At 42.6% G+C, this 14,743-nt stretch overlaps 1 protein-coding gene across 2 annotated transcripts in view; it reads right to left on the bottom strand.

Moving 5' to 3' along the window:
* The window catches only part of MAML2 (mastermind like transcriptional coactivator 2), a 214,794-nt gene that overhangs the window by 92,493 nt on the left and 107,558 nt on the right, over nucleotides 1–14,743 (bottom strand). The gene's annotated exons all lie outside the window — the stretch shown is intronic.

The following is a 14,743-nucleotide window of genomic DNA, read 5'->3' as shown; positions in this document are numbered from 1 at the left end:
GTTTAATTTGCATAACTGAATGCAAATTAGGTACAGAACTGCAGGCTAATGTGAAGCATGCCATTTGGCGCCTGACAGTTTTAAACATCAGACCCAAAACCTCCATGCTAAGTGTAACTAAATCAGAGCAGTGGAATTCAGCACAGCAGATATCTATCATTTGATTCTGCTTATAATTATTTGCCAATAGGAAGGATGACATGTAAACAAGCAGCAGAACTACGAGTCTGCTTCATTTTCTATCTCTCCAAGAGAAACTGCTACTCCGAGCTTCTAGCATGTTCTTTCTCGCCTTGTATTTTAAATAAGAATCTCTGACAAAGAAAAGCCTTCAACTGTACATGATATGCAAGGGCTCCCCTAACATAGCTGTTTGGTAGGTTTTTTTGTAAGTGGAAGTTTTCCACTGTATGTGGTCCTCAAATTATTTTTAGCTTTGTTTGTTTACAGTCTGGAATGACATATTCAATGTGATTTGATGTTTCCTAGTATTCTTGATCCACTCTCTTCCAAGGGAAGCAGTGGAAAGTCTAGGACGTAGTAACCTGAATGCAAGACCTCGTACGAGGAAAATATTTGTAGAGAACAATCTGACACAGACTGGGACATGAACCGGATGATCTAATGGCCATTACATTGCTGCAGTCTAATGATTCATAGTAGCAAAATGGCAAAATGGCAACTCTAATGCTATTTAAGAGCACAGCAAATAGGGCTTTTTGGTGTGTTTGAAATATTGGCTGATTGTAACATACACTAAAGCACATAAACTCTGCTCAGGATGTCTTTTTATAATGTCTAAGGTTGGTTAGAAACCCAAACGTTTCATAAGCCAGGTTTGGGAGCAGAAAAATAGCCAGGAGATCAAACTGTGGCTGAAGAAATCCCAAACGCCAGCCTACATATATATCTCAATTTGCTGCCTTACATTTGAAGATACAGCCCAGCTGACACTGCTACTGAATGTGGAACTACTGCCTTTTTAAACTGGGAACTACAAAAGAAAGGCACCCAAAGCTCCTACAACCTAGGAGGCAAAAGGTACAGAGTTAAAAAACACAACGGCCCTAACATCCCCAGATGACTGAGTTTGAATACCTAGTTAATGATTTATGAGTGAGTGAGGTTGGCAACGCTGAAGAACTGACTCAGGAATGCTCTGCTTTCTCCATCAAGGGAAAAAGAAGCAGAGGGAAATGTCACAGCTGCCCTTTGGATCTTCCCCACGATGGGCAGAGTCCTCTCAACCCACAGTGTGGTGTATATGAGGCCAGGACTGGACCAGCCCCGCGGAGGGAACTGGTCCCACAGCGCACACTTGGCTTTAAAGAACTGTCAGTTCACTGTCTACATGGCAACTGAAGGTCTGTGCATGTGCCTTGTCCAGATGATGGTTCTGGCTCTGCAACCACTAGAGGAGCAAACATGAAGGAACTTTGGACAAAGGCATTCTCACTTCTGCTGGACTATCTCAAATCCCATGTACAAATCTTCTGAGATAAACCCCAAATCCTGAAGACAGAAATAAACCTTATTTATTCAAACAGACTAAAACTATCTTTTACTACCATCCTGAATAATGTAAAAACCTAGGAGAGAGGCAAGTATTGATCCTGTGTGATGGACTGGTGGAAGAAAGGTTTTCTAGTGAGCTGCGTGAGCCTTCCACACACATATTCACCATGCATATGCATTTCTGGGAACACACTGTATGTTAGCCTGCAAATCGCACTGTTTCACTCCAGGTGAGACAGAGCTGACATCAAGGACAAGGATTGTTTTTCAAAGGCAATATAGTAGGCAAATCTGTTCCTGAAGAACCAATATAATGATGACTGTGAGGCAGATGCAGATATGTCAGGGAGCAGCTGAAATTAATGGAATCACACTTCATTATAATTCAACTAAGGGTCTGACTTCCTGTCAATACAAGTTCACTGGCAGATTCATAAAGATCAATATATAAGTACATATACATCACACTTGACCTGTAGACTGATTTGTCTGACTTCAGCTTCCAGACATTAAAGCCCATTCTAGTTCCGTCCATGTGGCCACAGAGCTTTCTATTCATCTGTGGTTCCTCATGCAACACATGAGGCTAACAAAGTCAGTCCTCGTCCTTCTCTTTTATAAAAGAAACAGACTGAGATACAAGAATTCAATTCAGGAGCACTTCCTTCAATTTTGTTAGACCCAGTACAGATACACTGCTTCTCCTCCAGTAGAATATATCCCTATGAGTTCAGACTTGCAATTCAGCTCCTGCAGCTTGACTTGTTGGCATGTGTTAGCTCAGTGATGGGCAGCTTTGTGTGTGTTCATGCACATGTGTTCATAGTCCCTAGCAAATGGGATATAATTCAAGTAACTGTAAACTAAACTATACTTCAATGGCGGTGGGTTATGCTAAGGCACATTTCCATGTATCTGCCAAGAACTGAGTGTGTGCACATGGACAGTAACCAGTGGTAATCAGAAGAGCAGTTACTGAAGTTGTGGTAACCTAATAGAGAGTCTGAGCAATACATATGTATGGAAGAGGTGTTGTTGTCTGATATAGGTCAGATTTCCCTGCCTTTGCTTAATGACTACTTTATTCCTTTTTCAGTGATGATACTACACAGCTCTTCAGCAGTTGCCAGATTTTAAGCGTCGATTGTAACCTCACTTACAGAAAAAACTCAAAGTTCCTTTGGCTGGGAATTGCTAACTGAAAGAGCTTGATGATTTCAGTGTACTTTGTTAGGAGTTATAATCTCCAGGGAAAAACACAATCAGCATTTGCAATGCAATATAAGTACATAAAAAAAGGCAAGTAGAAAGAGGAATATTCCCCCAGCCAAGAATTCCTGCAGACCGCATCTGCTGATGTCCTGGTGGCTGCTGGGAATTACAGAAAAGCATGTAGGATATTCATGCTGTAAGGGTTCTGCACTACTGACGGACAGCCCAGGTTAGTAAGAGCAGGGTACCCACCTTGGCATTTTCTAGTCTTAGGCTCTGTAGGGAAATTGTTCCGGTTTAAACAATAGCCACCACTGAAAATGGTCCTGCTCCTCCCCTCCCACTCTTTCTTGTGCATTGGCATTTTTCTGGCCTCAGATGAGCCGGGTTGGAGATCTGAGCCAGCTGACAGCTCTCTGCTCATTCCTGTAAGGGTTAGTTTTCTGCTGAGTTAGCTTTCTGAACAGGTTTGCTGGTGGGGGCAGAAAATTGTCAGTGCCAGCTGAAGGGGAGCAGCGGGGGGCACAGGCAGGGTAGAGAAAGAAGCAGAGTCCTCCTTGGCTGCAGCAGCTAAGCATTAAGTCCATTTAGTGGCATCAAAGTATGAAACCATTAGCATTCCTGCCCCAGAAAGGAAGAACAATCAATTCAACTTTAATTCTTAGGGCTTCAAATCTGATTTTTCCAGCAAATATGATGGATGATAATCTACTTCACTTTGCTTACTGCAAGCAGTGCTGGCAGATGATGCTGAAATGGGACAGCAATTTGAACCCTTCTTTTCCCTGAATCTTCACAAATGCAAACTGTCCCTGGTCACATCTGTGTCAGCCCTCAGCAACAGGGACAGACCAGCAGCCAGTCCCATACGTGGATGCATTTGGGTGCCTTGGTGATGGGTAGGTGGGCCCAGGGCTTTGTTGACCCTCTGAGACAGGTTGAGCGTAGCCCAGACCACCACAGAGAAGGATGAGGAGGGGAAGAAAGACACAGGAAATGGGAGGGATGGGGCCATGAGACTGTGATGGGAACTGAGGCATCCTGACTGCAGACAATGCACCCTACAACACCTGGCCAACGTGTCCTACAGCTTCAGTGCAGACTGCATTCCCTTGAATGCAAAGGACCTGTCAATTCATGGCAACAGTGACCCCAGAAAGCTGTTTGTATGGAGTCTGCCCTCTGTCCAAACACTGCTTTACACAGGTCCCAACAACACAGAAAGTGGGCCAAATCTAACCAAACCCAACCAAGCAGTAAGCATTGTTCACCTCTTCCTCAGACGAAACCATCGTAAACGCTTTCTAATCGCACTTCCAGATGTCTAATACAAAATAAATACCAAAAACCAGCTTCAGAAACATAAAGGCTGCAAGTGACGTGAGGCACATGGAGTTCAGGTTTATGTTGCTCTCTTCCCTGGGCTGCCATGCTGCCCTGGTCTCACCCCAGTGTGCATGCAGTCACTTTGGGGGTGCCAAGACTAATCCATTAGTGCTGCACGATGTATGTGGAGCAGTTCAACAGTGCGACCTAGAAGAACATAAATCACCCCTGACACAGCAGCTAATTAAGCTGGAAAGAGCCAAACATCCTCAGTGATGAACCACAACAACCTGGTTCTTATTTTGACACTCCAGCCTTGTGAGGTGTCCTCAGCTTCTGAAAGGCTCCTTAGCTCAACAGATTTTCCATGGAGCAAATGGCACATCAGCACCCACATATCCCACAAATATAAAAATGGAGAATTGAGAGGTCTCAAATCTCCAGTCTGTGCTTTTATTCTTCCTCCATTCTCCCTCTCTCAGACTTTAATACTATTTTTTGTTATCAGCTGGCAATTTGCTGACCTCTCACTTCTTCCCAACAGCTGCAGCTTACAGACTTTGCCTAACATTATTCCAATGAAAGTTTAATGAGATCTTTGCTTTAAATAACCTAATGAAATAGGGGTACCAATTAATCCCTTTGGGCCAAAGTCAGCTCCTCTTTATTTTTGTTCTCTAAAAGAGGCTGTAAAAGTCCCTTCTGCAGAGGGTGGTCCTGTGGAACTGCATGGAGATTAACCCATGGGGTTCGACTGAAACTGTGTGATGGGGAGTTGGAAATTTTCAGTCAATTTCCATTGCAGAAACATTGACTTGTCAAAACCAATATATTTTGTGGAAAGTATTTCCAATGAAAAAAGCATTACAGAATTTCAGCGTTACAAGAAACAAACAAAAAAGTCTTCCGACGTAAAACGAAGCCAAATGTTAAAATATAAAAATTCAACATGACACGGAAATTCAGACTTTTCAGCTGGTTTAGCAGAAACTTTCAACTATGTGAATAGTTTGACCTCCCCGAGTACTTCCCAACAGGTCCTCAACAGCATCCATGTTACGCGGCTGCGCAGAACTCCTCAGGTCAGAAGAGGACCTTAATGTAAAATCTGTCTACACCTATGTGCAAAGCCAGACACAGCAATGCCACTCAATGATTTCATCAGTCCCGGATGAGATGTTGCAATATTCGCTGTGCCTGCTCTTGAGGACTCTGACATGGGCTCTGCCTCCACTGCAGATCACAAGTCAAGCACTGGGATATTTGGTGAGGTTAAATGCTTGCTGGATGGCTGGGAATGGCTGGGCTGCAGTAGCACAGACCTCTGGGCTGGCTCTTTTATTCTACTGAGCTAAATCAATCTGTGAGCTCCCCACCGCTGCTTTTGGATGGTTTTTGCTCCCTGAATTAGCTCATTTAACATTCATGTATCTCAACATTGCGCTGCAATCTGCAGTGTAGACAGAGCACTATTTCTAACCTAAATTTATCCAGCTTCAGTTTTCAGCCACTGGATCCTGTTATGTCTCTGTCTATCCATTCTAAAAACCTTCTATTATTAGAAATAAGATACAGAGTTGAACAGATCACATCCATCATCACTTTATGATCCTCCCACTGTTTTCCTCACTTCTAAACCACAATCTCCCTTCTCTGAATTCGGATCTCCTTTCTCAGCCTCTTTTACAGCAGGGAAGCAAGCGCAAGGCTGTGAGTGTGGCAATGGCTGGGGATGAGGTTCTTATTGGAAGAGGGCGATCAGAGGGCAGAAAGTACTGGCAACTGCATCTGTTGTGTTGCTGGGTACAGCATGACTGCAGGCACGCTTGCATTATGTCAATGTTTCACATGGTTGGTGGTGCTTGAAAGATTATTCTGGCTTTGGCTTGATTTCTCACCTGATAGGCATTTAGCTTCTGTTATGCCCTGCTTTGTTCTAGCAGTTATACATCAATAAAACTACCTTCTCTTCTCCCCCAGACTGCCCTCCAAACCTTTAAGTAAAGCATGCTACATAAAACCATCTCTGCCATCTGCCTGGCTGTCAAACCACGACTGGTTTGGGGAGAGCTCAGTTACGGATCTCATCATGCCAGATCAGGTTCATCCACGGGGACGAGGAGAATCCTTTGTCTGCAAAAAGCAGTTTGCAAAGTTCAGTGCAAGTTCCCTGCATGGTCCTGACGTTTGTGCTCTGCCCACACAGCCGAACTGAACAATGAACTGTGGGAAACATTCCTCTGCTGCTCTCGCTGAGCTGCCAGAGCGGGATGCAAAGCTAGGATTTATAGAGTTAAGAATTACACAAGGTTATATGGCTGTATAAAATGCAATTAAGATGCAAAGAATATTTTACAGCCTGGCTGCATCAGTGTCATAGAATTTCATAGCTGACTGTGTGTTTTTCCATTTCCTAGAGCACTCTTTAAAAGCTGAAGGAAATGTATTAAAAGCCAACGAGATTAAATTATACATAGTTCCTATTACTTTGCTCTTATAAAAGGACCTCACATGGACACCTCAACCTGAAGCACAGGAATGATGAGGTTATTTTTGCCATAAGCCAAACATATGTCCTTTAGGTTATGTAAGAAATATTTGTGGTCCCTGCTGGTGTTGTCAGCATGTACATCATATATTAGATTCCCAAATACACAGAAATACCCTGCTATTAAAGCTAAACAAAAGGCATTTAACGGGTTGGACTAATGAATTTCAGGAACTGATTATCCATGGCAGTATGATACTGGCTGACGTGTTAAAACCAGTGAAATAATGTAGGACCTTGCCTAAATAAGATTTATACACAGTGCCAGCTAGCTGGTAAAAAATAGCAATAACCTTTTAAAACATTAATTTAGGCTTTTATTAGAATACAAAGAACCTTCAGTTTTTGAAAGCAGGCATTGTCTCCCCTTTTAATTTCAAAAGCACCATGGCTTGAATACAACACAGCAGGGTGTGTGTTTTCTAAAGTTGGGTTATTATCAGAGTGCTCAATGCAGTTTGCCAATAAGCCTTTATTTGGCAAAGCTTAAAACTGCTGACAAATGAGATTCTTCCTACAGCAGTAAAACCAGGCACAGTTAAATATGCCTAATTACAAAAACACACCGAGAACCACCGTGAAGTACTCGCATCGCTGAAAAATGAAAAGATGTCTGCATCACAACTGAGGGGCTGGCATCCCGGTGCCATCTAACCACACGGGTTAAAAACACAGAAACCCCAAAGATCTGGGGACAAGCTCCTGCCTGGCTTACGCCTGATGCAATCTCATCGCAGCCAACAGTCCCCACCCTGCCCTCACTCAGCCGGCAGCGGCCCACTGCTGTCAGCCGTGCTGCTTCTGCTCCCGCAGTCGTGCTGGCTTTAGGAGCTGCCCAGCCACAGCCAAGTGAGTGCCCCATAAGCAAGCGTAAGCATTGTAAGCGTAAGCAGAGGGTGAAATCTGAAATTACATTTCTCATCTTGAACCCTAAGTTCGATGAACTGATTGTTTGCCCACAAAAGTATAGCAGTGCTTGTTTTTCCAGACCTCTGCTACTCACTCTCTGTAGGTGTGAACAGATATAGAGACAAGAATATAATTAAAACCTTGATACTAAATGAAAATATAAATCTGTGTAAAGTGAGATAGTTCTTCCTGTCCTTCTCCAAGGTAAGACTGGGTCACTAACAGGCTTGTTTCTTTTCTCTAATAGCGTAGGATAACGTGCGCTTTGGGTTCAGAGGTGAAGCTCACACCAAGACAATTATACATAGCACTGATGAACTGTATTCTAACTCCAAGGGAATTGCTAGTGTTTTGTGGGAGATTAATTTGCCCACTTGGGCTAAAGGTTGTTTCTAACGCACCTTTCTGTTAATGTACCTTTCAACCAGCAGCATTTGTGAACTATTTGTGAGCAACATTCTCTGCTGAGAGAATATAAGCAATGAAGAACCACACCGAACACAACTGAGAAACAGAAAATGACTAACAACTGCATTTTGATTGAGGAACAGAGTCCATTTAGTTGACAGAGTATAAAACTTCTGAGCAGAAAACTCTCTTGACCTCAATTTCAGGACACTTAATAGTATTCCCAGGCAAAACAAAAGACAAACAGGAATAAATCAGTACACCTCTATGCAACATTGCCATTTCATACCTATGCTGTATTTTTTTCATATTTTAAAGACTTCATATTTACTAGAAATATTTATAAAAACACATTAGGAACCACAAAGGGAGTAGCTCATTAAAACAAAGGCAAGTACCCAGTAAAAATGCCAGAGCCTCAAATAAAATGTCCTGTAGTATAATGGAGTGTCTTATTTGTTACTGTGTCCTGTTGTTTCCTTCAGCTACACTGAGTGTCCCTGACTGGGGATTTACAGCTGTTGCCACAGTGTGTCTCAGCCACTTAGACTGTATTTAAGACAGAGCTTAAGGATTTAATGTTTATTCTCACTACTTTCAGGATCAAGGTGACTGTGTTTCCAACATAAGTTTTCTGAGCATTACACCCCTGAACTCAAATTTCACTTTGAAAACTAAAGTTATTTTCCCAGTTATCCTGAACTAGCTGAGGTCTGACACATTTGAGCCTAAATAACATTCGCGATATTGTCAGAAATGCCTGAAATGCCTAAGGAACCCCAACTTCCCTTTTCAAAAGCGTTTAAATCATAAGGGAGCACCAATTTAATAGAGAATCAATTCACTTAGGCTCCCAAGTGCACCGAGTCACTTTCAAAAATAAGCCCCAGCCTCTAAGGTCATGTAAGTGCTTTTGAAAACTTTACACGCCAGCTCAAATTCACCTTAATTGTATTGATAACAGAGTTCAGGCTGAAACAGGATTCCTGGGAATGATGTGTAACCAAAAAAGATCCTGTTTTCATTGTGGGATCTCAGGTTAGGCTTGCAGAGCTGGCAGGGGGAAAGAGAGGAGCTTTTCATTGATCATAGGGGATCTGTAGATAATTGAGACACAACAACAGAGCTCTAGATGTGGATCTTTCTGAAGAGGGCAGTTGTTAAAAGGATCGGGGGAAACTTGAGGAAAACAATACACAGTATATTAGTCTGGAAATTAACAACTGCCCTTAGGAGGAGCAGTATTATACGTATGGAAAGTGCACTGTTCGAGTCACTCAAAGTTATGCTCATACCTAAAACTAAACTCCTGTTTATGATGTGCTCATAAACGGCTGTTATGTGAGCATGTGGAGGAGTGTGCTGTGGTCCCCCAGGCCAGAGGAGCAGGGAAGCTGCAGGAGGTTCAGAAGACAGCAGCAGAAGAGATGAGGCAGATGGAAGGACCAATGCATGAGAACAGATCAAGAGTTAGGTACGTACAGCTTGCCTGAGCACTGAATTAAAGCGCCCAGCTAATATAAACGCCTTGGGAGCATTATTATTTATAGGGGTGTTTCAAGCCAGGGAATGTCAGGGATGGATTTAAAAAACTGGGCACAAGTAAGGCATACATCACTTGGTAAGTCAGTGTGTGTCAGCAGAGCCGTGGTAACTCTTTACCTGTGCACTTCTAGCCCAAAAGCTCATTTGCCCTAAACTGCCCTGAAATAGGTTAGAGCTAAGCTGCATCAGTTGCATGCTGGGAGGGGGCACACAGACACCCAGTGTGAAGGAAAATAGAAAAAAAAACCCCAATATTCTGGATATCGGCAAAGAAAAACCCTGACTGAAATCTACTGGCTTTTATTATCGTGTCTCTGGGAAGAAGTGGAAGGCTTATCGCTTGAGTTGTTTAAAAGCAGACTGACAAAATACAAGACAGTGTACAAAGAATACCTGAACCAGCAAGGAGATTAGTTAGATGTCCCAGAAGTCTAGACAGCTTTCTTCATCTCTTATTTCTGTGACTTTCAGATGACTTTCTGAAGAGTATTGGGTGAAAGAGTCTAAACAGAACAAAAGCCCCTCAGTTTCCCTTTTGTTCCAGGATTCCGTTTAGTGGACCATTTTTTTAACCTCTCTGACGTTAGAAGAAATGTTTTCCCACTTGCTGTCTGAAATGAGGAGTGACAAAATGCCCTGAGAAAAGATGTTCTCATAGCATTTCCATCTGGGACAAGACACAAAGGTTGCCAAAAATCTCGTGAGAAAGTTTATTATCAAGAGATTTCCTTCCCCATCTTTCAAATCTCTGCTCAGCACTACAGTATTGCCAAAACTGACTCCAAGCTGTGCTTCTCCTGAAAGCTGTCCATCACTCCTGCTGCAGTTTTAGGCACAACTGTAACATCTGCAAGAAGTGAGGCTGCTGGGCAGTGTCAGTGAGGGTACTGGAAGGAGGAGCTCTTCCTTGGAAGGCAGTGGTGGGCTCGGTGTGGGGAGCAAGCAGATCAGGACACCCCTCAGCCTGCTCTGTCTTCCCAGCATGGAAGCCCATGGTTCAGCTCATGCAACTATATAAGACTTAGTCCAAAGCTAAACCACCCCATAACACATATAGTGATAGACTGAGCATCCTTGGCACCAACAGAGACCTTCTGTTCCATCACATCACTTGCTAATCCTTGCTAATAGCTTGACCACTTGTGTTTCTACCCACACAAGCACCCCAGTGATGCTACCTTCCTTGTCTTATTCCTTGGACTTTAATGAGCTCAGTGCTTCCCCACCAGATAGTCTTAGAGATCACCTTCATGGCAAGTTCCTGGAATTCTTCAAACAAAACATATCCTGCAACATATCACAGATAGACTGCAACTAGTAGTGAAGTGCCTCAGGAGCCTGGGGGTGTCTCACTGCCATGATATTACTTACAAATACATATATATTATTCCAAAAGAAAACTCCCAAATGTGCTCATGTTCAGTAGAATAACAACACTTATCTTTTTTCAACATGAAATGGAAAGGTTCTTCACAGGTTTCTTCTCACTCCCCTTTCATAGAGATATCACGGGGGAAAAAAAAGAACAAAGAGGAAAAACGGAAGGAAAAAATAGAAGATGAAGAAACTTAATTTATCAGCATCAGGTATCTTTATCAGATTTTTCACTTTTAATCTTCTAATCGAAATCAGAAAATGTAAACATGAAGCTTTCTGATTAAGAGTTTCACTTCTGCAAAGGACCTTTCTCCTAAAAGATTAGCATACACATTAAAAAAATCAGCTATGTACAACACACAGCCAAAGCCTTGGCCTTGGGGCTGCACAGGTTTTAGTTTACAAGCATGGGAAGTCTAAACACAAGACTAAAAATGTTCTTTGATACTGGACTGATTGGAAGAATCCCAAAAGCCTTGAAGAGGAAAGATGTATATTTAGAATTAGCAAGGAAAACAGCAATTAAATACAGTAAACAATAATTAAAATATTGCAATATAAAGACAAGGATGTTGAAAACTTGCATCGACTAAAGCTCATACGAACAGCATGCTTTTTTCCAGCTCAAACCACAATGCCCAAGATATCATTATACAGGACAATGTGGAAGAAAACTGTTTTATACCCATGTTACTCTCACTTCATGACAGTTACAACTGATTTCAGTGGAAATGTACTGCCTTAAAGTTAGGGGAATGGTAAATCAGGACATTTTATGTCTTATTTCCTGATAAGAAAGCATCTGACTTTTTAAAAGTGTGATGGGCCTGATCCTTGGCTATATGGGCTTATTACACAGCCTGCAAATCCTGGCCAGTGTACTTGGTATCATCTCTTGAATGAGCCTGAAAAGATCACGATCCATGTGACAGAGACAAACAGAAAAGCTATAGAAAAATCTGAAAAAAACTAAAAAAACCCAGATCTATTTGAACTTACAAAGTTTGGCAACTCAACAGATAGACACTCTCAGCTCCGGGCCATGCAGCCTTTGATTGCCAGCTATGGGAATGTGCAGGTGCTAAATCACCTGCGGCAGGGCTGCCCCACGGCTCCCTTCAGGCAAAACCCTGCTCTTTGATCCCTCCCCTCATCTCAATGGGAGTTCCCCCTTCCCCAGGCCTGGGCGGACCACGGGAACTGGAAATGTTCTCTCTGCAGATGAAATCTGCCTCACAGATCCTGTACCTCAGCCCCGCCGCTCCACACAAGTGTATTGGAGAGCAGAGAACAGGGTTCCTCACAGTTTTCCAGAGGTATCCAAATGCTTGGTGTGTGATGTGCCATGGACAGGCAGTAGGAAGGAGATGTCTAAATTACCTCTGCAGTACAGACCAGGATAGGCAGTGACATAAACTGGCACACTCCCGCTGTGGGATTCACTGTAGGACATACACAGAGAATACACAGATACCCTTTATCACTGCTCTTCCCTGAGACCACAGCTGCATTTCAAAGGATAGCACATAAACTTTGAGTTGATGGATTCTCCTAACGTGATACATATATGTTGCCATGCTCACCGAACAGCAGCCTTTCTTAGGAAAGCATCTTGCAATGCTGTACGGCAAATTTATTGTAGTCTTTGAAAGAGCACAGATCCACCTCCCCTGTAGGCTTGTGCAAGATCACTAATCTAATCAATCACAGAGATTAGACTCACACTTCTGTAGTACCCATTTACACTACACCGGAAGTCAAATTAAGACTGTTTTTGCTGTATATCTATTTGAAGAAATTTAGAGGAGTGAGTATATTTGCTACTTCAGGAAGCTGTCAGAGATGCCATGTGGGCACAGCATGTCCAAACGGGAGTCAGGAATGAGAAAGAAAAAGTAAATACATGCTTCAAGCTTTTACAGAGGCCAGCAAGTCAACACCACAGGCTTAGCCCCTAAGATCAAGTTGCTCAAGGGGCTTGGGTCAGAAACCCAGGAAGTAGTCAGTATGGATGATGCAGGTGTCCATGGTAAAGGTAAGGCCTGTCTATGTCAGATACAGGATGTGGTATGGGATTCATACCATGGGATGGCTCTCTGGAACCTCTGAAGACAAAGACAAAGAGCACTTTGTCCCATTGCTCTTTCACAGAATAAGGGTGCAGCACCAGCTGCAAAAATTGTATCTCCAAAAATATAAAAAATCTGAAATAAGTAATTGCTCAAGGAGGACAACAGTCACCTATGCTATGGGCTATTGCCATTGCTTAAGGTGCTCAGAGTATCATGAAGACAGTACAGCATGAAAACCTGAGACAGAGAGAAGGAAACAGAGAAGGAGAGACGTGAGGAAAACCAAAACCTAGCTATTTTAAAATACTTTGGAGATGTTAATATTATGCCCATTTTTGTGCTGACAGTTTGGAGACAAATGCAGGTATGTAATTGCAGCCTATGAGACAGAAAACAAGCCAGGAATATCAGTATCAGTTTTTACCTGTGGTCTTCAAACAAGTTTGATGCCTGTCATTTGGAACAAGAATACCAAATGCTGACCCGAATCTCCTCTCAGACCAGGTTTTATTTCTTATCTTTTAATTCTCGTTCCTCTTAATTGTAAAGAAGAACAGAATCAGAGTCTTGAGTCTCTGAATATGACATCTTCTACAGCAATTGATTCAGCGGCTTAATTCTGTCGTGACACAACAACAGGAATAAATGTAGGTACATGTTAAAAGCATTCAACACAAAGCACTTTTTGGCAGGCTCACTCATAACTGTCTACCCTGAAGGTTATTCAGTTAGTTTGTTTGCACCTTTTCCTGTAATACATCCAATAATAACTGTCCTGCAGAGGACGTTTCTGTAAATGAATGTTCCCCTGAATTAGTAGGTTAATTTCTATGCAGTAGGAAATGTTCTGATGAGTGTTCAGTTGCCACCACAGCACCAGCAAAAAACAGAGGCAGAAAAAGCCAGATAACCTCTGCAGCCAAAGACCTTGGAGTATTTTAGAAGTGAGTTGAAAACCTTCTGGGCCAGATCCTCCTCTGTCATTTACATTCACACAGCAAACCACATCCTGTCATTGAGACCTCGGAGAAAGCGAAAGTTCACCGAGCAGAAGAGCCCTGTGCAATCATTAATCGCTCCAAGCAGGGACATTGCGGCTCCTGCCTGAGCTGGAGGACACAAATACAGGGTTCTTAGGAACACAAGAGAGGCACCAAGTTGCTACCTCGAAAGCAAAGCTGCCCTCAGGTGGGATAGCTTGAATGGGGGAGAAAATAAGAAATGCTTTTTGTTGATACTTCAAACAACCAAAATGCTTTCTTGATACTTGGAACTCATCCCCAGCAGGGAATAACGTGAAAATAGCGATGCAAACCACAGGCAAGGGGGTCGATCCACAAATGGTATGAACTGATAGCACTGTGAGAATGCGGCTGACTTGATGCTGTGGAGTTACCTGGGCCTTTTATTTCATTTTAGTGAGAAATTATCACATAGCTTAGTGAGGAAATCTTTCTGCCTTCCTCTTCCTCCTCTAACAAATCAGACCTGGACCATGCATAAAGGGTTTGTATACACAGGAAACTAAGCCAAATTACAGATGTGAATTTGAAGTAGATTAGTTAAAGCACATTAAATCCTAATATGGAAGGTTTCATTCAGAAATAAAGTAACTGTAACTTTCTTTAGAAATGAATCAAGCAAACTAAAGGCTCCTTTATGTCTGCATAAAAGCATCCACCCAGGGGTTTAATAGGTTTTACCTCAAACACTTTACATTCACATTTTAGTTATTTCACTCTTGTCTTCCATGCAGATAAGCCCAAGCAGTACCACTTTAACTGAGGTTTTGTTTCAGGTGCCAGCTTAGCCTCTGCAGCCACTCTTCACC

The sequence above is a fragment of the Strigops habroptila genome, chromosome 2 (genome assembly GCF_004027225.2).
Source record: "Strigops habroptila isolate Jane chromosome 2, bStrHab1.2.pri, whole genome shotgun sequence".
Taxonomy (NCBI): domain Eukaryota; kingdom Metazoa; phylum Chordata; class Aves; order Psittaciformes; family Psittacidae; genus Strigops; species Strigops habroptila.
Note: the sequence above shows the minus strand (reverse complement) of the source record. Positions and strands in the feature narration are given on the sequence as shown.